This window comes from Equus przewalskii, chromosome 6 (genome assembly GCF_037783145.1).
Source record: "Equus przewalskii isolate Varuska chromosome 6, EquPr2, whole genome shotgun sequence".
In the NCBI taxonomy this organism is placed as follows: Eukaryota; Metazoa; Chordata; class Mammalia; order Perissodactyla; family Equidae; genus Equus; species Equus przewalskii.
The window spans coordinates 19,887,231-19,911,949 of record NC_091836.1 but is presented as its reverse complement, the minus strand read 5'-3'; positions in this window follow the sequence as shown (position 1 = coordinate 19,911,949).

Genomic DNA, 24,719 nt, shown 5'->3' with positions numbered 1-24,719 from the left:
TTATTTAATCCTCCAACAAACCTATGATGTAGATACTATTATTATTCTAATTTTATAGTTAAAGAAACCAAGGCACAGTTCAGTTAACTTGTACAAGGCAAAGAACTAGGCAACCAGAAACAAATAGCCGTCAAAGTAAGTTTTAAAATGTAGGTCCTGTAAGCCCTGCACCTCTTGCTTAAGCCCTCCATGGTACTTCAACCCTCTCAAGCCAAACTCTGTATCCTGGCTCAGGGTCAAATAGTCTGGCTCCAGCCTATCTCTTTGTTCTGGATATCATTTGCTGAGACACAAACTACCCCAAAATTTAGTGGCTTAAAACAACCACCACTGAATTATATTTCATGATTTTGTATGTCAGGACTTTGGGCAAGGCTCAGCTAGATGGTTCTTCTGTTTCATGAGGCATTTACTGGAGTCATTCAACAGTATTCAGCTGGCAGCTAAGTTGATCCAAGATGGTTTCATTCACTTGTTTGGCATCTTGGCAGAGATAACCAAATCTCTGGTTGGGCTAAATCTGGAGGGTTGGGCTCAGCTGGGCCCCGTTCTCTTCAAGTATTCTCAGGGCCTCTCCGTGTGGTCTCTCCAACAAGTGGTCAGCCTTCTGACTTGTCAGTTTAGGGCCACAGGGGACCAAAATAGAAGTGCCAATCATCTTAAAGTCTAGACTTAGAACTTGTACAGCATCACTCCTGCCACACTCTGGGGGTCAAAATACTCACAGACCAGCACAGATTTAAGGGGAGGGGAAATAGACCTACTTCTCTCTATGGGAAGTATCTCAAAGAATAGGTAGCCATCTTTGATCTGCCACATTCTCCCACTTCATCCTGTCCTACTCTTCTCTCACTCATGGTGCTCCAGCCACATGGGCTTTCTTTCTGTAAGGCATTCGTCTTTCAGGACTTTGTGCATGCCTATGCCAGGGGTCCTCTATCCTTTTGGCTCTTCCTTGTCATTCAGGTCTCAGCTTAAACGTCACTTCTTCATAGAAGCTTCCTTGTCACCATCTTGCAGAGGCCTTTCCTCATCACCCAATCTAGCTCACTAATTTATTTTCATGACATTATTGCCATCATTGTAAGATAAACTCTCTGGTTTTTTTTTTTCCCTATTTCCTCCAATTAGAATGGAAGGCCAGGGGAACAGGGCCTTTGTCTATCTTGCTGGCTCCCTCATTCTTAGCATTTAGAACCATGCATGGCAAAAAATAAATCCTTAGTACACATTTGTCAAGTGAAAGTACAAAGTAGTGAAGGATTCAAAACTAGATCTGACTGACTTCAGAGCTAAAACCAAGCTGTCCTTGCAATCCTTTGTATTCCAGGCAGATATGGGCAGCCTAGGCCCTAGGGAGAAGATGCTACATAAAGAAGACAGCCTGTGGACACAATTAAGAAGAGATTCACCAGCAAGGAAGCTGCTGCCAGGCCAAACTACACTAAAAATTCAAAGAGAATATTCCATTCCCGAACAGCAAAGCTTAAACATTTCTTTGACTTCATTTCAGCCATTTTTGTTTTGACTCTTGGAGATGAAAGATCTCCAAGGTGTGGTGTTGCCTCAAGGCCATTTGCAGCCCAGGTCTCGTTTCTGTCTAGACTCCTCCAACACTCAACTTCTCCAGGGCCACGCTATTGAGTTCTGCCCTGTCCAATCTGGAATGGGGCCACAGCCATGTTTGTGCTGAGGTTTAGGAAAACATGGTTTATAAACAAATGTTTCCTCTGAGTCACGGCACAGACTTGTCCCTTTAGTACAAACATGCCGTTTGGTTTTATAACTGGGGAAGAAGGGGGTAGGAGCCAAGGCTAACCGGATTAGGAAAGGGAAAATGAGAAAATTTAAATAGATTTTTCTATGTTAGTGAGAGTCACAAAGGAACCCCTAACTGGGTTTCAGAGGCATGCACAAAGTTTCATCTTTATTTATCTATTTGCCTTAGCAAGAAAAAAAGCTCACAGAGTAATTTTTTCCCCTCAAGCTTCCATAAAAATGCTGGAAGGTGGCAAAAGTTTTTACGAAAACAGTTTAAGAACAATTAATGCACATATAACCATTTTTTAAAGTTTATGTTAATTATCCATTACTAAATAAAAAGGAATTTTGCTTCCAACTTCCAGGTATTGTTGACTGTATTACCCTTTAAATAACCACCTATTAGCTTTTATCATTACTGTACATTTTCTGTGAATTATGCATTCCAGATCAAGAGAATTAATTATTTTCTGCCTTTTAAATAAATCATTCTATCTCATAACTTAGCGCCCAGCTTCTCATCTGTAGAATTTGGCTTATAATAACAATACTTGCCCATAAATAACTCATAAAATTATTATGAAACAGGTATAATTAAATAATGGATATAAAAATATGATTCCTAATTCATTCATTAACCACTTGACTTTGTGTAAACTATCATCATGATCGTCAAGCTCAGACATTTAAGGAGCATCAGTTATGTGTGGAGTCCAATACCTGGCACGGGGAATATAAGAGGGACCAGTCACAATCCCTGACCTCAAGGGGATTACAACTCAGTACACAACTAGATATGACCCCTCTGAGCCATGAGTTCTTCATCAGCATTTTAGAGTGCTGTATGTGAAAATGCTGAATTCTGTTTCTGGCATAGAGTCCAAGTACCACAAATATATTTTATAGCAGATTCTTTCAGTTTCCTGCTTGATGTACTCCCTGCAACCTCCAATTGACAATACGAATCCTGTTCCCAATGCAACATGTGTGTTTGGAGCAGGGGGGTGTTTCCCGCACTACCAAGTAATCCTCAGACATCACCTCGGTGTCCTACAAGTCAACTCAATTCTGACACTATCTACCTGGAGATAGCATCAGTCCCACAGGCTAAGGGCTCAGTCCTACTAAACTGCCTTCCCCTACCCCCACACTTCAGATGCAAGTCCAGGTTGTCACCTATGATTCTGACTGACTGCTATAGAGCAGATGTTTCAACAATCCTCTTCTTGGGTTTGATTAATTTGATAGAGCCTCTCACAGAACTCAGAGAAATATTTTACTGACTAGATCACCAGTTTATTATAAAAGGGTATATAACTCAAGAACAGCCAGATGGAAGAGATGAGTAGGGCAAGGTATGTGGAAAGGGGTGCACCACTCTCTCCAAATCTCCACGTGTTCACCAACCCAGAAGCACTCTGAACCCAATCCTTTTCGGGGTTTTATGGAGGCTTCATCACACAATTATGATTGATTAAATCATTGGCCATTGGATATTGATTCAACCTCCAGCCCCTCCCCCTCTCCAGATATGGGGAGGTGGGACTGAAAGTTCCAACCATCCAATCACATGGTTGGTTGGCTCCTCTAGTGACCCATCTCATCCTTAGGTCACCTAGGTGCTTTCCAAAAGTCACCTTATTAACATAATAAAAGACACCTTTATCACTCTCATCACTTGGGAAAGTCCAATGGTTTTAGGAGCTCTGTACCAGGAATGAGGACAAAGACCAAATAGATATTTCTTGTTATAAATCACAATATCACAGCCAATTACATGCCTGTGGGTTTTTCCAGAAGGCTGCACTATAACACACACATACACACACACACACACAACACGGCAGCCTGGAAGTACCAAGAATTAACACCCCCACCCCCAGCAATGAGCAGTGGGAATCAGTGCACAAATACCCCCAGCTCCTTCAACTCTCAAGTGGGATAATTCCAAGGCCTGTGTTTTATACTTTTTCTAGAGGTTTCCCATGGGAATAAGCTTCAATCACCTACTGTGGTAGCTGGCTTAATAACACACCCCTTCTTGACTGCCTTCCCTTTCCTGTATCACTTCCTCTTTCCCCTGCTGGTATTTCACGTTATCACCACCCAAATATAGCATTTGCAATTGAATCCCTGTCTTAGGAATTACTCCCAGAGAACTCACAATGAGATAGTTTTCCTTCTTAGAAAGTTATGGTTATAATGCCCAGATGAGCCAGCTATTTTTGCACAAAATAGAAACTCCATTTCATTACCACATCTAACTATCTTATTAATCTTGGTTATTATTAGTACTTTATAAATATCTAAAAATATAGTAAGCAAATTTATATATTTTTAAAGTTCTTTAATATGTACCACATCATTTAATCTTCACAAACAGCCCTAAGAGATAGGCAGAGAAAACTGAGACTGGAAGAGGTTAAATGACTTGCCAAAGTTATAGGGTCAGTAAGTAAGAGAACTGGACCTCAAACCAAAGTCTTTTAACAACAGATCTTGTGCTTTTCCCACTACTCCCAGACAGCTGGGTGAGACAATATATGTAGATTACAGCAGACTTCTCTCCATTCCTGGAAAAGCATCTTCTTCTTTTAGGATCAGGAGTACCACCTTTGTAGACAAATGTGAACGTTTCAAGCTGTCCTTTTTATATGAGAGAATGGTCATCACTTAACACCTCTGGATAGGGCTTAGATGTCATAGTGTTCTGAGGAAAGACACCAAGTGAACACAGAGTACAGTAGTTTGATTTTTATTGTTCCATAACGCTCAAGAAGCCTATGGAGATCTAAAGCATCTTGATAGGTCAACTCTAAGGGCTTTAAGTTAGAGGCATTGAAGGGTTTGAAAATGTGGATGAGCTTGGCAGCAGTAGGATACCAGGAATCACAGTACAGTTCCTGACTCCTCTAGCATTCTCCTTTCCCTTCTAAGGGAAGTCTTAGTTTCTCTTGCATGAAGTGAAGCTGGTAATATCAACCTCTGTTATCAATATTTCTTATTATATAAAAAGTTTGAGAGGGAAATGCTTGTGCTTTATTCTTAGTACTATTGAGTACCTACTCTGCTGCTGTCATAATTCTGGTGAGCTCAGCTGTAAGGCATGCAAGGAACTCAGTCACACAGGTCAGCGAGAAAAGTGGGAAACTGAAATCAGAACTGAGGCAACAGATCCCTAAGCCCAAGAGTTTGCCATCTAAATGCCAGTGTCCAAAACTACAGGATATTCTATAATCAAACCAGTGGATGGACCCAGAGGCAGGGGAGTCCAGGTGGAGGTAATATTACACTCAAAGATTACCCCAAAGATATTCATGTGCTAATCCCCAGAACCTATGAATATGTTATCTTACATGGCAAAAGAGACTTTACAGATGTGATGTCAAGGATCTTGAGATGGGGAGATTATCCTGGATTATCAGAGTGTGTCCAGTGTAATCATAAGCGTCCTTGTAAGAATGGGGCAGAAAGGTCCAAGTCTGAGAAAGAAATATGATGACAGAAGCAGAAGTTGGAGTAGTGTGGAGCCAGGAGCCAAGGAATGCAGGAGTCTTCCAGAAGCTGCGAAAGAAAAGTAAGATTTAAGAGGACCAAAGAAAGACTTTCTAAAAGCCAGGAAGACAGAGAGGAGCAAGTGTAGGAAAAAGGAATCATCAGAGAAACAGGGAAATCAGCGCAATAAATATCACAAAAGCTAAGGAGGAGTTTCAAAAGAGAAGAGGAGGTCGGCACTATAGATGATTTTAAGTTAACAACGTGAATGCAGAGTTGGAAGAGAAGCTCACCATTACAGAATATTTCCACTATTCAGGGGCAATAGTCAAAATAACCTCAAGAGCACAGATAATAGTAAAATAACTAGAAGTTATGAGTTTTGACAATTTATTACCTTCGCATTTAATATAATGCATTTAACTGTAAGTTTATATAATTTAATTTTTAATAATGGTTGTGTTTAACAGCAAGCTCAGATAATTCCTGAAAATATAATGATGGGCAATTTCAAGCCAGAAAGAGCCTGCTGCAGCACATCAATGATCCAGCTTAAAAACTCACGAATTCATTCAATAATTCATCCATTCATTCATTCACATTGATTTCATCTCTGCACTTTGCTAGGCCCTGAGCTAGTTATTGAGAAGACAAATACAAACAAGAGATAGTCTTTACACTTGAGAATCTCAGGTTAATGGGGGAGACGGACTTGCAAACAGACACTATTAATAAGTATAATGAGTGCTGTAACAGAAATATGTTCAGGTCTGACAAGAGCAATGAAGAGAGAATAATCAGCCCTGTTGCATTTTTAAAAACCCATACTCTTTAGCATGAATTATAAAGACCTCTATGAGCTGGTCCCTCCTCACCTCAGCTCCCGTAATGCTCTCCTTTGCATCCAGTAGTAAAACATGATGATTAGGGGCACCAGCTATGCAGCCAGGTGGACCTGGGTTCAAATACACGTTCTGCCGCTTATCACTATTCAGCGACTAAGTCATCTCCATCTGTAAAATGGGGCTAATAATACCTACCTCACAGGTTGTTGTAAAGACTGATGGAGATGATGTCTATAAAACATTTAGAAATTACTTAATACTTTGCTTGCAATAAATTGTAGCAGGTGTTCTTATTTTATTGGTCCCCCACTATGTTCCGGTGATAATGAAGTGTTGGCAGCTTTCTGAGTACAACATGCTTCTCCAGGATCTGTGCCTTCGGCTGGTGAATTCCTGCTCATTCTTCAAAATTTAATGCACACATCTGGTCTCCTCTGTCAAGACTTAGTCATTCTCTCCTGTGTCGCCAGTATATTGCGTAAATACCTCACTGTGGCACCAATCACAAGATAACTTTGGACTGAGGATCCCTTGAGGGTGGGGACCATGTTATTCCTCTTGGTCTCGCCAGTGCCTGACACAAAGTTGACATGAGATAAATGTTCAATTAGTGAGCACATTTAATAGGAAAAGATAAAAATGTAAATGAAGAAGGAAAGATTTAAGATTCTAGAGACTTCAAGTTTTTTACATGTTCTTGCCATTTGATTGACAATTCTAACTATAAGAGTTAATTAGGAAATATCCAAATTAGAGAAAATGTGTAAATATAAAAGGTTTGTTTTTGCAGTGTTATTTACAATATCACAAACCATAATACAGAAAAGAGGTTAAGTATCTAATAACAGACACATGATTAACATTGAAAATATTTGTGATAAAACTACTGAATGAAATATTATACAATCACTAAACATGATGGGTATAAAGACTATACAATGATAAGGGAACATGCCAATGACGTAAACAAAAGTGAAAAAAAGAAGACAAAATTAAGAGTATTATCTAAATACACACACACACACACGCACATGAAGAACATAGATAAAGGACTGAAGGAAAACATGTCAAACTATCAAATAGAGCTTGGGTGAGAGTACAGGGATTGTGCTAGTGATTTATTTCCTTGATTGGGGAAGGGACCATTTCAAAATTCATCTACATTTCTATAAATAATATATTACTTTTACAAAGTTTTAAAATTATAGTGTACTTCTTGACATGTTTTCCTGAATTCTCTAGGAAAGTTCAGCAGAGCGTGAGGGCAAGACCAGAGGAGCCTGATAGCTGGGCTTCCTCAGAAGTGAAGAGATTTGGGGATCCTAGTTAAAGCATCATAGGCTTGGCCCACAATGAGGTCTAGTCCGGGTAGGGAAGGACATGAAAACCAGAATAGGGTCGTAGTTTCAGAAAATGTAGTCACAGAGGACAATTTCAAAGCTTTGTATCTTGCAAATAAAGTCATTCTGAAAGCGAAACTGAAATAAATGGATAGCTTGTTACGTCTAATTTTTAGACATTATTGTAATAAGCTAATTAATCTGGTTTCCTAGCCCACAGGAGGTTAGAGGCACTTAGTTGAAGGAAGAATAGTAAACCAGGTTTTACTATTATTAAGCTAAGACCAATCATGTATTTGGGAATCCCCTACTATGCAGCAATGCAAGAAAGAAATTCTGTTGAATTCTGACTACTTGGGGGAGAAATACAATAATAGTAAGCCAGGATGGTCCAAACTGCTGGATATAGGTTCTCCAGCAATGAGAAGCAGGAGCTGACTCTACAGAGGTGGCAGGCACAAAGACCCAGAAACCACTGCGAACAACGGGGACCTTAGGAAGGGGCAAATGTTGTACATCCATGAATGGACATGAAAGACATCATTGTATTACAGACGATATGAATGATAGTATAGCAACTCGTATTTGAAATAATGATTCCCATACTACAAACATGGACCCAATACCTTCTTTTAAAAATTGTCAAAATCAATGAGAAAATGTATGTGAAAGCACTTTGTAATATGTAAAATGCTACACGACTGGTTATTTTTAATACCCTCAGCGTATGAAGATAGTCATACATATAATGCATTTTTAAATGCTTCTATCCAAGTCAATTAATTTTTTAAATTGGCACTTAAAAGTATAATTTTCATTTGTCTGGAAATTTTATTTATGTAGAATGCCTCATTTTCTAATACTGCTGAATAAAAAAGACATTATTGTCCCACTGGGATGATGTCTCATAACTTAGAACAAATGAGTTATTCAGATTCTTTCCAGAGCAAATTTTGAGATAGAGACAGACAGAGACGGAGAACATAATAGCTCGGGGCATCTGGGGGAGGGGATGCCACAGACGTGGAAAGAAAGAGCAGAAAGAGGCAGTAGGGTTGTCTAAAATAAACTTTCCTTATTTCCCACTTCTGCTAAGTGTTGGCCAGTGACTGGCTGCCAGGCTGCATGCCAAATTCCAAAAGAACAAGTAAATAAACAGTTAATGCGAGTTATTCTGCAAATTTGCACATGCCCACCCACACAAGCACTAAATTAAACTTTCCCCAACTGAAATCAGGCTGCAGGCAAATAAAAACTGTTACCTATTCTTTCCTCATTGGGTATCTTTACTGTGACTCTGGCTCTGGGGAACATTTTGGGTGTCAAGCAAGCAAATAGGTCGTTTGAGCCCTTCTTCTTAAGTCAGATCCTTTCCTGAATATGGCAACTTGACTTGCTGTCCTTGAGGAGAAGCTACAGACAGTGGTATGGTCAGATTTATGCTTGCAGAAAAACAAGCCCACATTCGCTGAAATGTCTTAACTTCGACCAGCTCAAACCGGATTTTACTGCTATTTGATTTCCAGAGGGCCATGTGCCTGGCTGCCCAGGGGAATAGACAGTGCTCAGAATGAATATTGAAATACCAAGTCATTATTTGCTCTGGGGGAGTGCCAGAGCTGCCTGCTGCCTGGTTTTAGGGGAGCAGAATAAAGGGTTCCTATTTTAAAGACCCAGAGTAAAAGAATTCTCTGTAATCCTTTCCAGAAAGAACAAAATGAAGCCACAGCAAACAGTGATGAATCAAAATAATACATATGATGAGAAAGAGCATTTCTTTTATTGTCATCAAAAAGTTAGTGATGGAGCCTAGGACCAATCATTCTAAGTGGATCCCTCACCTGCCCTGCCCAACACTTGTCTGCAGATGAAATTAGTGAGAAATGAATGTCAAGGGCAGTTTTGAAAGGGGACAGTGAGTACATTAGAGGCCCTACCAACAACCTCCACGCTCTCGTCCGGGTGGCTTGAGGAGAAGGGAAGAAGGGGCTAGCTGATTGTAGATGTGCAAATCTCATGCCTGCTTTAAAGCTCACAGCATCTGAGCTGGTGCCCTGTGAATGCCTAATTTATCACAGGCAGTGGCAGCTGGGCATACAATCAGGAGAATGGGCTAAGGCTTCCCCAGGCACTTTTTTGAGGGCTGGCAGTTCTAAAGGTCATCCTGCTAACATGGGAAGTAATTTCACGGGCTGGTGGTGATTCTGCCTTAGGTAACGATAGACAAAGCTGAGATCAATCATGTATTTGGGAATCCCCTACTATGCAGCGATGAAAGAGAGAAATTCTGTTGAATTCTGATTACTTGGGGGAGAAATACAAAAACAAATTTTCCTCTTGGAGGTAATGTGCTCACCCTTCAAGGTAAACGGCCCTTACCTGAAGTGGGTTTCAAGCTCCTATTAGGAATAAATATCCTGTTTTCCTTTCAAGAGGTAGCATTTCACTTAATTATAAAAGTACACCATAAAACATTTCTCAAAAATAAGGGATCTCTTACCCAACCCCCTGCCCTTGAAGACTACAATGAATGGGGATGTGAGCTCTTGTTTGGATGGACCAGATTGGAATGCTGGGTCAGGGTACAGTATTCACCATGGATAAAAGAGGGACCCCTGATTTGAGTGAAAGCCAACTCTGGAGTTTCCTGTAACCATGGTAACCAAATCAGAACCACATATTAATGATAAGCAAAAACAACTGGCAATTTGCCTAGGCATCACTTAGAAGCATTAGCTTCTTAAGGTGAGTGCTGTAAATAGAGAGCCTACAGAATGATGGTTTTGGAAGAGGCACACAGTTAAGCAGCACTCATTTGTTCTGCCTGAGAAAACCACTTCACGGAGCTGCTGTAGTGCTGGGGGTTTCACCAAGGGCTGCACATATGTGAGAGCAGGGAGAGCAGCCCATTCCTGGATTAATTTCTGGGATTCTGTGCCTCTTTCTCATTGAGTGTCTTCCAATTATTGATTTATATTTCCCTACTATGGCTTTTATTATAACGCAGTTGCATAAGTCCACTGAGATGTTGCAATTCCCACTATAAGTAACATCAGGGTAGGCCTAGACCCATCTAGGCACAAGGCATTGTTTTCCCATGGAATATATGGGGTTTCAGCAGCCCTACAATGGGAGTTTACAGATCCCCCAAAGATTAGGATCATCGGCAAGACATGTTGAACAGAAGACAAGCTTTAGCTACAGAAGCCCTGAGTTCAAGTCTAAGTTCACTCACTTACTTCCTGCATAGATTTGGGCAACCTGTCTCAGGCTCACCTTCTCCATCTCTCAAATAGGGATAATCGGTTTCCACCTTGATGACTTCACAGGATTAAATGAGGTTTTGTATGTCAGGGCACTTGTCTTGGTCCATTAGAAATAATCACTTTCTTCTGTGTCCTCATAGCCCATTTTGATTATGTCTCTTAGAAGACATCCTACAATCCAGCTCATCTTAATAGTTTTATGTAAGTCTGTTTCATTAAATTGTGAGCTCTTTGAAGACAGGAATAATACCTTATATTAATTTCTTTGTATCCCAAATCTTGAACCTAGTTCATTTGTATGGATTAGCACATTTATGTAGTTTATATTATAAGGAGCTCAATAAATATATGTTTAACTGAATTTAATTCAGTTAAGTTAAATTGAATTGAATTTGCTGCCCTATTTGCCCCTCAATGACCACTTTCTACTGGGAGTATCTGGATTGGGCAGTAGGCAGTGCTGGGCAGCTTGGGCACGGGTTGAGTTTGGGGTGGGGTAGAAGCAGCAAAGCATAGGATTGGAGGAGCTGTGTCTGCCATGACTTTCTGTACAGGCCGAGGGTGTATAGTCAAACCCAAACATTTGAGGCATACTTCTGGTGCCACTACTGTTCTTATCCAGCTGAGACGGCCCTTTCAATACTTCCATTTTACCTAATTTTTTTCTCTACTTATAGACCCAGGAGGTTGTCTCTAAGAAACACCATACTCCATTGGATAAGAGGAGAAAGATCGAAAATGACTTTGGGGACGATAAGTGAATTTGTATCTTCCTCTTAACACTTATTTTCATATTATGAATTTTTAATGAAGATATCTGCCCTTTATCTTTCACAGGTGAATTAATGAGATAATATATCAGAAAGAGTATTTGTAAACTTCAAAAGACTATACCAAGTTAAGTTGTTTTTTTAAGAATAAAAATGTAGCATGGCTTCAGTTGCCTCTGTTCCATCACTTTTAACTTAAGGAATTTGTAAACTTGGATTCAGGTCCTGGAGCCAGCTCCTGTGTCCAGCTGTCAGGAATTTCATAGCTGAGTCAGGGCGTTCTGTGGGGCCATCCTCCCATTCCCAGGATCTCCTCTTCATCGCCTGGGCCACCCATTAGTTGGACCTTTGCCTGTCTCATACCAATTATGCTCTCAAGCATAGGACAAATCTAAACCAAGTTCCTTCAGATGTTTCTGGGGGTTAGATATTCTTGACTTTGCAATCATGTGGTACTTCATTATCTTCTAGGAGCATTGCTTTTGTGGCCAGCATTGCTTCAGGAAGTGCAGGGCGCCCTGGCTAAAAGTGAGTCCTGGAGTGTTTCCAGTTCTTCTAAAAGGGCAGTTGATGCTTTAGTAGTAGCTGGCATCCCAAACTTTGCAATATAAGACAAGAAATTCAATCTTTCGGAAACAGGGATCACAATACTAGCAAACATTTCCATAGTTTTCTATGTGCCAGGCACCATTCTAAATAATTTCTAAGTCATACATATTTAGTTAATTCATACCACAACCCTACTAGGTAAGTATTTTTATTAACCCCATTTTATGGAGGATGAGTTTGGGGCACAGAGAAATAAATGCCTTGCCTAGGGTCATATAGCTATGAAGCAGTAGCGTCAGCATCTGAACCCAAACAGTTGAGTTCCAGACACTCAATTACTAGGCTATTCATAGAAGGGAGGCAGAGAAAAGCAAAAGACCTAAATTTCAAAATCTCATTATAGCAAGTAATTTTAACCATTTTCTCCTCATTAAGACTTTTTAAAGTTTTGTCACCTAAATTTTTTCTCCTACCGTCTTCTTGGTGATGATCAGTAATCAAATAGCCAAAAGGGAAAAAAATCTTTCCTCTCTCCCTTTCTTCCTTCCTTCCTTCTCAAATTTATTTACTGAATACTCATATTTACTAGAAAGTGACCTCAGAGTGGAAAATGAGCATAAATAAATAATGTCCACAAATAGTCCACAATCTATAGGGAGCAACAGACATATAAGTAGTAGTCAAAGTAGTAGAGTAGAAATATAAAGAAAATTTTTCTTTGCAGGAGCACTGAGGAAAAATGGTTAATTCTGCCTAGAGTTCCAGGAAGACAGAAAGAGAAAGAGAAGAAACAAGGATTTGGGAAAAGTCCAGAAGCAGATATCGATTAACTCCCAATAATTGAAAGTCCTTTCAACTCAATAGGTGTTTGTACAGAGCCTACTATGAATCTAGCATGATATTAGGGGCCAAAAGAATGTGAAAGATAACATGACAAGGTCCCTATCTCAAGAACTATACAATCTTATTGAGGGGATAAAAATTATACCCATAAAATTATTAGAAGTCTATGATGAAGTGCCAAATGCATTGTGTAGGCAAGAAATGCAATCGAAGATGAAAGAAGGGAGCCATAAATATGGAGTTAGGCAGTCATGAAGAATTTCACGGAGATAAGATCTCCCTATATATGTTTTGGGTATGAACTTTACTGTGGTTCCATCTTATTTACCTAACCTTATTTTCCCTTAGCTAGAAATTTCTCCTTTTTTTCTTTTTCATTTTGTTGCACTTATTTTTACAAGCCAATTTAACTCCTTTTTTTTGATAAAAGCATAGGAGAGGAAGAAAGGGAGAGAGGGAAAGAGGGAGGAAAGAAGGAAGAGAATGGAAGAAAAGCTATCTCCATTAACCCTTGAACCTTATTATGCTCTGAGTCATGAGGTCCAATAGCATATTATTATGTAAACACTACAGTAAAGCAAAGTGGGTAAGAACCTAAGCTTACAAGCTAGACTTCAAGAGTTCAACTTTCAGCTCTGCCACTTACAGGTGTGTGATCTTGGGAGTGTTCGTGTCTTGAAAAAGCCTTGAAGGGAGAAGTTTGAAACTATTTTCTACATTGACATTTTGAAAGTTTTTGTGTATTCTGCTTTTCTATGCCCCCTACTTCATAAATCACATATTGAGGGCTCAGTTTCTTCATCTATAAAGTAGAAATAAGTATAGTGCTTTCCTCTAGGTGTGTCAAGAGGTTTGAATGAGTTAATTACATTTAAAACGCTTGGAGCAGCCTCTACACTTAATTATTATTCATTAGTCATTTGACAATTATTTCCTGAACATTCACTATGTTCCAAGAACTGAGCTAAATCCTGGGAATATGTAAATAAACAATTTAAAACCCCTACATTCAAGGATTTCATAATCAATGGGAGAAACTAAACAAATAATTTTAATATAGCTTGGTATTTACTAAGTTAGCAGTATGCACAAGCATATCTTCTCATTACACCTTTACTTGTGCAGCATAAGAATGCATTAAGTTTTTACTAGTTCTATCAAACTATTGGCTAAAATTGAGCTTGTGGTCAACTAAAGTTTCCATATTTTGTCATATGTCATATGTGTCATATGTCATATGTCAAGTCTTCTTCCCGTACTATGTGATCAAATTTTTTTATGTTTTTTTCTGTATTACCTTCCATCTGCTTTAAGCCTTTCATTCCAACTTGTTAGGATTGCTTTAAATCTAGGTGTCATCCCTCGCCCTAGCTCTCCCTCCCGGGCTCATGTCATCTGTAGATTTGATGAGAGTACCTTCCACATCTTCACTAGATTTGTTGAAGAGGACAGAGTCATGGACAGAGCCCCATGGCACCATGAAATACATCCCTTCATGTTAGTACCTAGTTATTAATCACCTTTTGATATGCAACCAGCTATAAATTTTACCTCATGGTGCTGTCATTCATTGAGTCCACATTTCTCAGTTTTGCTTGCCAGAATATTTTACTGAGGTGCCATGTTAGGTAATAAGAAACTATAGTGTTCTACTAAAATCAAGATATAGTCCCTGTATAAGACCCCCTGGCCCCTAGTCCAATAACCCTATCAAAGAAGGAAAATAAATCCTGTTTTATGGTTCATCCTGACTTGACAATCACCACCTTCTTTTCTAGTACTGAACTGCCTAATGATCACCTCACCTCTTCAGTTCCCCATCCCACCTCCTCCTCACCTCCTAAATTGTGAGCAGCTCCAGGTCAGGAACATATAATTCTTTCTCCCTAGTGCCTAGCATAATTCCTGACATACAACAGATGATCAATAAACAGTTGTTGAATAAATGAATGAAACCATCTGTCCTATTTGGTTTTGGTTCAAGTTTTATCCAGGATATTCCTTTGCTAAATTGCAATAAGTATTCCAGGCCAAGTATGTGATCACTCTTTGGAATTTATTAAGTTATGGATTATTAATAATAATAATTTTAGGCATTAACTTAAGGATGATGGTGTAATGTTAATGGATAACCAAGAGAAAATAGAGCTCAATTTCTGCTTTACTTCTGCCTTTTCAAGGAAAATTATCTCCATGTTGAAAAAGATAGAATAAAATGGGTGAAGTAGATACAGAGATTGGAAGAAATCACCGGCCTGCTCCAGCGAGTTCAAGTTTCTCCATGGAATTAAACCCGGAGAACTCAGAAATCTTGCAAGTAAAATCATTGTATCCATACCAGTGAGCTCTAAAGAGAAGTAGAGATCTTAGAAGACATAATAGGTAAAGGTAAGTAACATTCTAGTTTTTTAAAGAGTAAAGAAAGTGGATTGGCATTTTATTTACTTTTAATTTACTCTTTGTCCAAATTTCATATCAAGGTTATTTAATATTATAAAATGAGTTGGGAAATTTTCTTTTTTTTTTCTATTGACTTGAAGCCTTTGTAATAATAAGTCTTCAGATAAAATGATCTGTTCATTAGAGTTTTGCAGAACTCACTTATAAACTCATCTGGTAAGATGTTTTCATTTGAGGAAGGTCATTGATTACTCATGGATTTTTTAAATTACAGAACTATTTAGGTTTTCTATTACTTGTTAAGAAATATGTTTATTTTGTATATATTTAAATTTTATGGGCAAAATGTAAACATATTATTCTCTAACTAACTCTGCTATATTGTATTATCACTGCTTTTCATTCTTAAGATTTTGTTTTATTTTTTTTCAAGATCAGTTTCACCAGAGGTGTGTCTATTAATTTTTGGCTATATTGATTTAATTTATTGTATATTTATTGCCTGTGTTTCTGGTATCTGCTTTTATCTCATTACTTCTACTTTCTTTAGATTAATTTTCTTGTTCCTTTTCTAACAAGTTTTACCCTTAGCTCATTAAATTTCACTCTTTGTTCTTTTTTAATGAAAGCATTTAAAGCTACAAAATTCTCTATACACACTGTTTTAGCTATATTGCACACATTTTGAATTCTATTATTTTCATTATTATTTAGTTCAAAGTATTGTCTAAGTCTTTTGTCGGGGGGATTAGTTTGTACTTTAATTATGCTGTAGACACATGATACAATCTATACGATACTTTGATAGTTGAGTGTTTTTTTGCCCAGAATTTGGTCAATATTTATAAATGCTCCATGTGTGCTTGAGAAAAATATGGTTGATCCACATTATTTGTGGATTCCGTATTTGTGAATTCACCTCCTTGCTAACACTTATTTGTAACACCAAAAGCAATACTGGCAGTGCTTTCGCAGTCTCTTGTGGACATGCACAGAGCAGTGAAAGCTTTGAACTGCCCCATGTGCATGTTCCCAGTTGAGGTCCAACAAGGTGACACCCTGTCTTCTTGTTTCAGCTCTCATACTCATACTCTAAACAAGTGTCCTTTTCAGTCTATTTAGTGTCATTTTTTTTTTTTGCATTTTTGTACTTTTTGGTGGTGATTTTTCTGTCTAAAATGGCCTCTAAGCATAGTGCTGAAGTGCTGTCTGGTGTCCCTAAGCACAAGAAGGCTGTGATGTGCCTTATGGAGAAAATACGCGTGTTAGATAAGCTTCGTTGAGGTCTGAGTTATAGCGCTGTTGGTATTGAGCTCAATGTTCATGAATCAACAATTTATATTAAACAAGGTGTTTTTAAACAGAAATACACATAATACAAGGTTATGTATTATTGATCAGTAGATGAAAATGTCATGATCAGAGGCTCACAGGAACTTAACCTTGTATTTCTCCTAGGACCAACGATTCAGCCTTAAGTGTTGTTGGGACTTTATAGAATATAATTACCACAAATAACAAGAATTGACCATATATACTCTCTGACTGTTGGGAAAAGATTTCTAAATATGCCTGTTACATTTTTTAAAAAGGAAGGTGTGGTCACAGTGTCAAAACCATGGTGAATCTGGACAAAAGCAGGTTATTTTACAAGGTCTCTTGTAGCTTTAGGGATAAGAAAGGAATCCCACAAGTAACCAGTTGAATAATCATATCCAAATTAATGGATATGATTAATGGACCAGCATCTTACTTAGAGGGGGATTTCTAGTGGCTGGCTCTAGAGCTCAGCCCTTAACCCTGCCCCTTCAACATATTTAGCATGATGGGAGTAAGAATAGCTAGAGGATAAGCTCTCAAAGCAACTTCTCTAGTCCTAGTGGTTTCCTATATTTTTCATCTTCTTGGGCTATCTATTTAAACTCTTCCACCATTCACTTTCTCCTTGATAGCCTTCTCCATTAAGACTGGCTACAGAGTGAAATACAGTTTCACTTGTTCTTTTTCTCTTTCTAAGAGTCAGCATATAAATCCTCTTGTTTTAAGAGCTTTGGGTATTATTTAATGCTCAAATGTCATAATACTTTGAGTATTACAAGGAAATATTCACAAGAGAAATCTGAGAAAGTTACCTGCTTTTACAAAGAGCTAATAGTTATGGACCCTAGTCTGTGTTTAATTTATTTTGACTTAATAAGCATGCTTCTGAACATCTAGTATAGGCCAGACACCATGCAAAGTGCCTCCTGGGACATGAAGAGGAGAAAATGGTCACCCTGCCTTCAAGCAAGCTGATGCTTCTCCCTTCATTAGGGCTTGTGATGCCTGCAGGAGGCCAGAAATCCTTGTGACTTTCCGCTCAAAGCCAGCTTATGAGTGTTGGCTTTTCTGAGGACCTCATGCTTATGTGATTCTCATTGCAAAGGACCTCAGCACAGTGAAAGTGCAGTCCCTGGGGCACTTCTTTAGCCCTATTTACCAATGTATAGATGCCCAAAATACACACACACCACCACCACCACCAGCAGCAACAACAAAAATTTGCAGGTGACTTGAATCTGCAAGAGAAGGTAAATATATAAAAATATTGTGTCCAGTGTCCAAATCCAAATATAACAAAGTAATGTAGCCAGATGTCCACAGGGCAAGGGTGAAAATGAACATTGTATTTGGTTATTATTTGATTATGTCACTTTTATACTAGTTGTTGTTTGTTTGCTTATTTTGAGGACTAATTCATTACTTGAAAACTATACCAGGGACTAGGGGAAGAAGGAATGGGGAGCTATTGTTAAGAAGGTATAGAGTCTCAGGTTTGCAAGTCGAAACGAGTTCTGGAGATGGATGGTGGAGATGGTTGCACAATGATATGAATGCACTTAATGCCACTGAACTATAAACTTAAAAATGGTTTCCATGGCAAGTTTTATATTTTGTGTATTTTACTGCAATAAAAAAAATTGGAAGGGAAGAAAACTATATCAAATGTTGAAGACAAGGCAAATACGTAATATTGAAATTTTATTTCTACTGTATAGGATGCTAAAATATTGGACCATCTACTTCAATACTGTTTACCTAGAACTCTACTAACAAAATGCATTTGACAGTGATTAATGCAGAATCCTACTTTTCAGAATGAGGACCAACTACCCATACAAGAAGGGGAAATTAAGCTTAGCAGCCTTAGCGGTTTCATAAACTTCATAAGACCTTAACACACTATGCCTAAACCATATAGTGCAGCCACTAAAAGTATGAGCTTTGGACAAGTCAAACTGGCTTGCTTTCCTCTCCAGACTCTTACCCTTTCCTAGCTGAGTGGCTTTGGGGGCAGTTGCTTAAGCTTTCTGAGCTTTGGTAAATTACAGGCATTAACATCTACTTCTTGGGATCATTATAAGGATCAGTTGAGATAATATATTTGAAGTGCCTGGCCCTTAGTAAGCTCCACAAACAGTGTTGATTATTATTTGCACGTGCTGTTCTTTATGTCTAGAAAGTTTCTGTGCTCCTGCCCACACTCACCCTGGCTTAAGAGCTACATCCGGAAAGCTATACTGAGCCAGACACCCCCTACCCCAATCCCCAGTGAACAGTGAACATATTGAATTCTATCATTGCTCTTACCACATGCATTTTAATTACCCATATATGTATCTCTCACAGTAGACCATGAACTCTGAAGGCAGAAACTGTCTTGTATCTTTATATTCCAAGCATTTAGTAGTGCTTGTCAGGTAATCATAAAGAACAATGTGATATGACCACTAAAAGACCTAATATAGTCTTCAAGAGTGTTTCTAAAAATAGTGTGTTCTCCGTCTTTAAAACCTTTTACACGTAACCTCTTTGACCACTGGGATGGGGTCTTGCTGCATGTTGGATTAGATCCACGGCTGCCAAGTGTGTGAGGGTGTGGAAGGCAAGTTAAGGGATAAGTTTTCTAAGCGTTCTTTCCTGGGAAACTATTCTGAGACTATATTATTATGTCCTTTTGTGTTAAATTGTCATCTTTTAAGAAGTGAAAAGAGGATGATAGTAGATGAATATTTAGGGGTGGGCATTGCTTGTTTAGTTTGGTTTACTATTCCTAATTGGCAAAATTTAAACAGTGGCAACTTTTTCTGTTCCCCACCTTCCAGCATTCCAACATTTAAAAAAACTTACTGATCAGTGAAACCAAAACCCAGAAAATGATGAAAGTCAAGGATATTTCAACCCTAGTATTCTGATTGTGTGATACAGAAATCATGTCCCCTAGACATAGGCCATTTTAGAAAACTGATAAATGATTCCCTAAACTCATACCACCAACCTCCAGTAAGTTTAGGTTAGGCCTTAGATATGCTGAGATTTCTGGCTAGTGATAGATTTTTGGAAACTTACTCATGACATTAAATCCAAGCCCCCTTGTCACCAAGAGATTGCATTTCAGAAGGATGAACTAGGGATGGAAGCATGTGGGGTCCTGAGATAAGAGGGCACATTGGTAAAGTAGATGTCCCAGCTGACTACAATCAGCCACAGCTGTTAGGTTAATTTTGTGTTCCAAAAATAAAACCTAGGTAGGAACAACCAAAGTCTAATCAGCCATTCCCTGGAAGAACTGCTGCTGCAAACAGATTGAATTCTTTTTCCAAAACATCACTAAGTCGTCATGTGCTTTTCCAGTATTTCCTTTCCCATTGCTCCTAACAAGCAAGATGCATTATATTAAAAAAAAAAAAAAAAAAAAAAAAATTGGCTCAATAATCAGATGTTCCTCTTATCTTCTTGTTAACTTAGAAATGCCAAAAACCAGTGTTCATGACATTTCAGTTCATTACAAGGCAAGTGATGGTCCACACATTGAAATTGGCTGGTGTTAAATAGCCAGATATGAATGGAAACTTATGCCAAAGGTTAAGTAATCAATATGTGGGTAGGCTGTACAAAAGGGGGGTGATGGAATGTGGTTTAGAGAAAACTTGTGAAACTAGAGGAGTGTTAAGCATTTGAACATTTCTAGTATTTTTAAATAATCTGCATGAGAAAGCTCTTGCCCACGGAATCTGACTTTGTGGGATTAGAAGAGGGCTATTTACCATCAGTTGTGGTGCAGGCCTGCCCCCTGTGCTTTCCCTGAAACAGTCAAACAATTCTTAACATGCGGAAGACTAGAAAAGATTCCAGGATGGCGTTTTGCCTATAAAACCTATTTACATTTATCTTGACAAGAGCTAATAAGAGTTATTTAGCAAGTGTCAGAAGACCTGACAGTTAAATAGACTGCTTATCCTGAAAACTATTCTACTATCTTTCCCTAGAAAATACGACTTTCTACTCATCCAGGCATCTATTTCAAACCTTCTGCTCTCTTCTCAAATCTCTAATTCCTCCTCCTCCTCCTTCTCTTTCCTACAGCTAAAGATGGCACCTCATACTTCCTAGAAAAATATAAATCCATTAGAAAAAGAACCACCTCGTTGCCATGATAATGATCCTTCTGCCAACTTCTTTAACCTCCACCCTTTTCACTTCTACACAAATTTCTCCCTCTCTAATGGATCATTCTCACTGACATACAAGCATTCCTTAATTAACATCTCCTATCTTAAAAAAAAGCTGGACTCCCTTGACTCCACATTTCTCTAGCTACCACGGTTTCTCAGCTCCCATTCTCAGCAAAACTCCTTGAAAGAGTTATCTATGCTCCTACCTCTACTTAGCTGCCTCTCATTCACTTCACAACCTCCTCGAATTGCGCTTTGGTTCCCACTACCCATCAATGACCTAACCTTGCCCATGCCCCAATTCTCCGTCTTCATCTTTTGTGACCTCTCAGAGGCACTTGATATGGTTACTGAATCTCTTTTTCTGAGCTTCTTTCATACCACAACCACTTGATTTTTCTCCTATCCCACTTCTCATTCTATTTGGTAGGATCCTCTTCCTCTACCAAGTTTTAAATGTTGGAGATATATGGGGCTCTGCCCTCCACTCTCGAATCTTCTCTATCAATGCTCTCAAGGTGATCCCATCCAGTCCCATACGTTTTAAGATAAAGACTCTGAAATTTTAGCTCTAGTCCAGGGATTCACAAACTTTGGTGCCATGAACCCCTTTGGCAGTCTAATAAAGCCTGAGGATCCCTTCACAGGATAACATTTTTAAATATATAAAATAAAATACACAGTATTACAAAGGAAATAAATACATTTGATAACTGTGTATTCAAACACGGTTATCAAATACAAGAAAAAAGACCTATGATATTATAATAAAAGATACTTCTTTTTTAACTCATTGAGTAATATGAGTAATAACAGAGGGTCTAATAACCACCATCAATATCAATGCAGTAGTGAGTGTAAAAAATATTCAAGATATCTGCATTAACTGTAATGAGATATGAAAATATCTTATTTTTACTGGTGAACATACCACAAGTATGGCTAGTATTACTGTGGTTTGTTGCCCATAGTCTCAATTAAGGAAAATATTAAATATCAATAAAAATCAAATCCAGTAATGCATAAGATAATAAATCATAATAAAGTGGGATTTACCCCAGGAAAACAAGACTAGGTCACTATTGGTAGAACCAGTAAGTGTAATTCACCACATTAAAAATAAAGGAGGAAATTATGTAATCATCTCAAAAGATGAAAAAAAAAAACATTTGACAAAATTCAATATCCATTCATGATTTAAAAATAAAACTCTCACTTAACTAGGAATAGGAAGAAATTTTCTCAATCTAGTAAGGGTCCTCTATCAAACAACCTACAGATAACATCATACTAGATGATGAAATATCAAACCCTTTCCTCCTAAGACCAGGGTGGGACAAAGGATGTTTGCTCTCACCACTTTTATTCAACATTATTTGGAAGATTCTAGCCAGTGAAATAGACAAGACAATAAAATAAATAAGAGGCATGAATGTAGTAAATATTGCATGAATGAAGGAATATATTATAGCTGTCTAAATTCGCAGATGATTGAGTATATAGACAATCCAAAGAAATCTACAAAATATCTACCAGAACTGATAGGTAAGTTTGGGAAAGTCACAGTATATAAGGTCGAAACATAAAAATCAATTGCAATTCTATATATTAGCAACAATCAATTTAAAAGAAATTAAAAATTATACCATTTAAAATAGCACAAAAAAAAATGAAATGCTTAGAGATAAATTTAACAAAATATGTACAAGACCCGTAGAATAAAAACTATAAAAATGTTCTGAGAAAAATTAAATAGTACCTAAATAAAGGTAAAGATACACCATGTTCATGGATTGAAAGACTTGAGATTATTAAAAGATCAACTATAGCCTCTTTAATTGATCTATAGGTTCAATGCCATCTGAATTAAAATCCAAGCAGGCTTTTCTTTTTTAAGAAAATAAGAAGCTAATTCTAAAATTTCATTAAAATACAAAGGACTTAGAATAGCCAAAACAATCTTGAAAATGAACAAAATTGGAAGGACTTCAAAACTTACTATAAAGACATAGTAATCAAGATAGTGTCCTATTGACATAAAGACAGACAAATAGATCAATGTAGCAAATTAAAGAATCCATAAATAGGCCCACATATGTATATAAAATCAATTGATTTTTAACAATTACATCAAGGTAATTTAAATGGGAATGACACAATTGGATAAATATATATTTTTAAAAGATCAGAACCTCAACTCCTCTACCTACACTATACCCAAAACTAACTTGAGATAGATCATACACCTAAACCTAAAAGCTAAAACTACAAAGCTTCTAGAAGAAAACAAAGGAGATTATTTTTACAACTTTGATGTTGACAGAGTTCTCAGAATACAAAAGCACTATGACATAACAGTTTTTTAAAATGACTTCATGAAAATTTAAAACTTTGCTGTGAAAACATCGTTAGATAATTTGAAAATAAGCCATAGACTTCACTTGAAATACGTATATAAAGAACTTATATCCAGAATATGTAAAAAAAAAAAAAAGTGGTACAAATCAATAATAAAAAGAGAAACAACCCAACTCTAAAATATACAAAAAATTTGAATAGATGCCACTTCACAAAAGAAGATATATAAATGGTGTGATGGTTAATTTTCTGTGTCAACTTGACTGGGCCTCAGGGTGCCCCGATATTTGGTCAAACTTTATTCTGGATATTTCTGCGAAAGTGTTTTTGCATGAGATTAACATTTAAATTTGCAGACTGAGTAGAGCAGATTGCCCTTCCCTAATGTGGGTGGACCTAATTCAATCAGTTGAAGGTCTGACCTTCCTTTCAGTAAATGATAATTCCTCTTATCCAATTCCTTCAAACTGGGACATCAGCTATTTCCTGCTTTTGGACTCAAACTGAAACATTGGCTCTTCCTGGGTCTTGAGCCTGCTGACCTTTGAACTGGAACTACATCAATAGCTCTCCTGGGTCTCCAGCCAGCTCAATTTACCCCACAGATCTTGAGGCTTGTCAGTCTCCATAACCACATGAGCCAATTCTTTATAATAAATCTCTTTGTATATATACAAAGATTCTGTATGTGTATATATATATATATATGTACATGTATATATAATATATACAAATAGCTATATTTAGATATATAGAGATATATCTCCTATTTGTTCTTTCTCTAGAGAACCCTAATACAAATGGCCAATAAGCATATGAGAAGATATTCAAGATCAATAATCATCAGGAAAATTCAAATTAAACCCAATATGATACCATTACACATCCTCTAGAATAACTAATTTTTTTTAATTGACAATAACAAATGTTGGTGAGAATGTAGAATAATGAGAATCTTCATACATTTGTTGGTAGGAACGTAAAATGGTACAACTAATTTGGATAATAGTTTGGCAGTTTCTTGTGAAGTTAGACAAACACTTAGCACACAACCCAGCAGTTCCATTCCTTTGTATTTAACCAAAGAAGTGAAAGCCTATGTCCACGAGTGGTAGGTGGAGTTATGGATACCCCAATCATGCAGCAGGGGTACAATTATTAAAACTTTCACCAATAGTGAATTGGGATGGAAAACTAATGGAAGGGACTATACCTGTGGGTGCAAATTCAGATATTTGAAAGTGCCAGAGAAGTAGTAATTATAAGGACAATATGGAATTGGGTGGTTGAAGCCTGGGATGACTAATCACCAATTAAAAGCTACTGGTGAAAGCCAGAAGGTCTCATGTAGTATTATAAACAGTCTCATGTAGTATTATAAGCAGCTTCCCAGGAATAAAGCTTCCAGGAGGGAAGAAACAAACCAGAGCAGCAGAGCTTCAGAGGAAGTTGAATATTCAACCTTAAACTTTAGCAAGTCTGATACACCAAGGTCAGAGCTATGATTGGGAAAGATTGAGAGATAGTGCCAACATACACTCACCTGGAAGCTCGGAGGAAGCAATGACCCACAATAAGTGGAGTAATGCCAGAACTG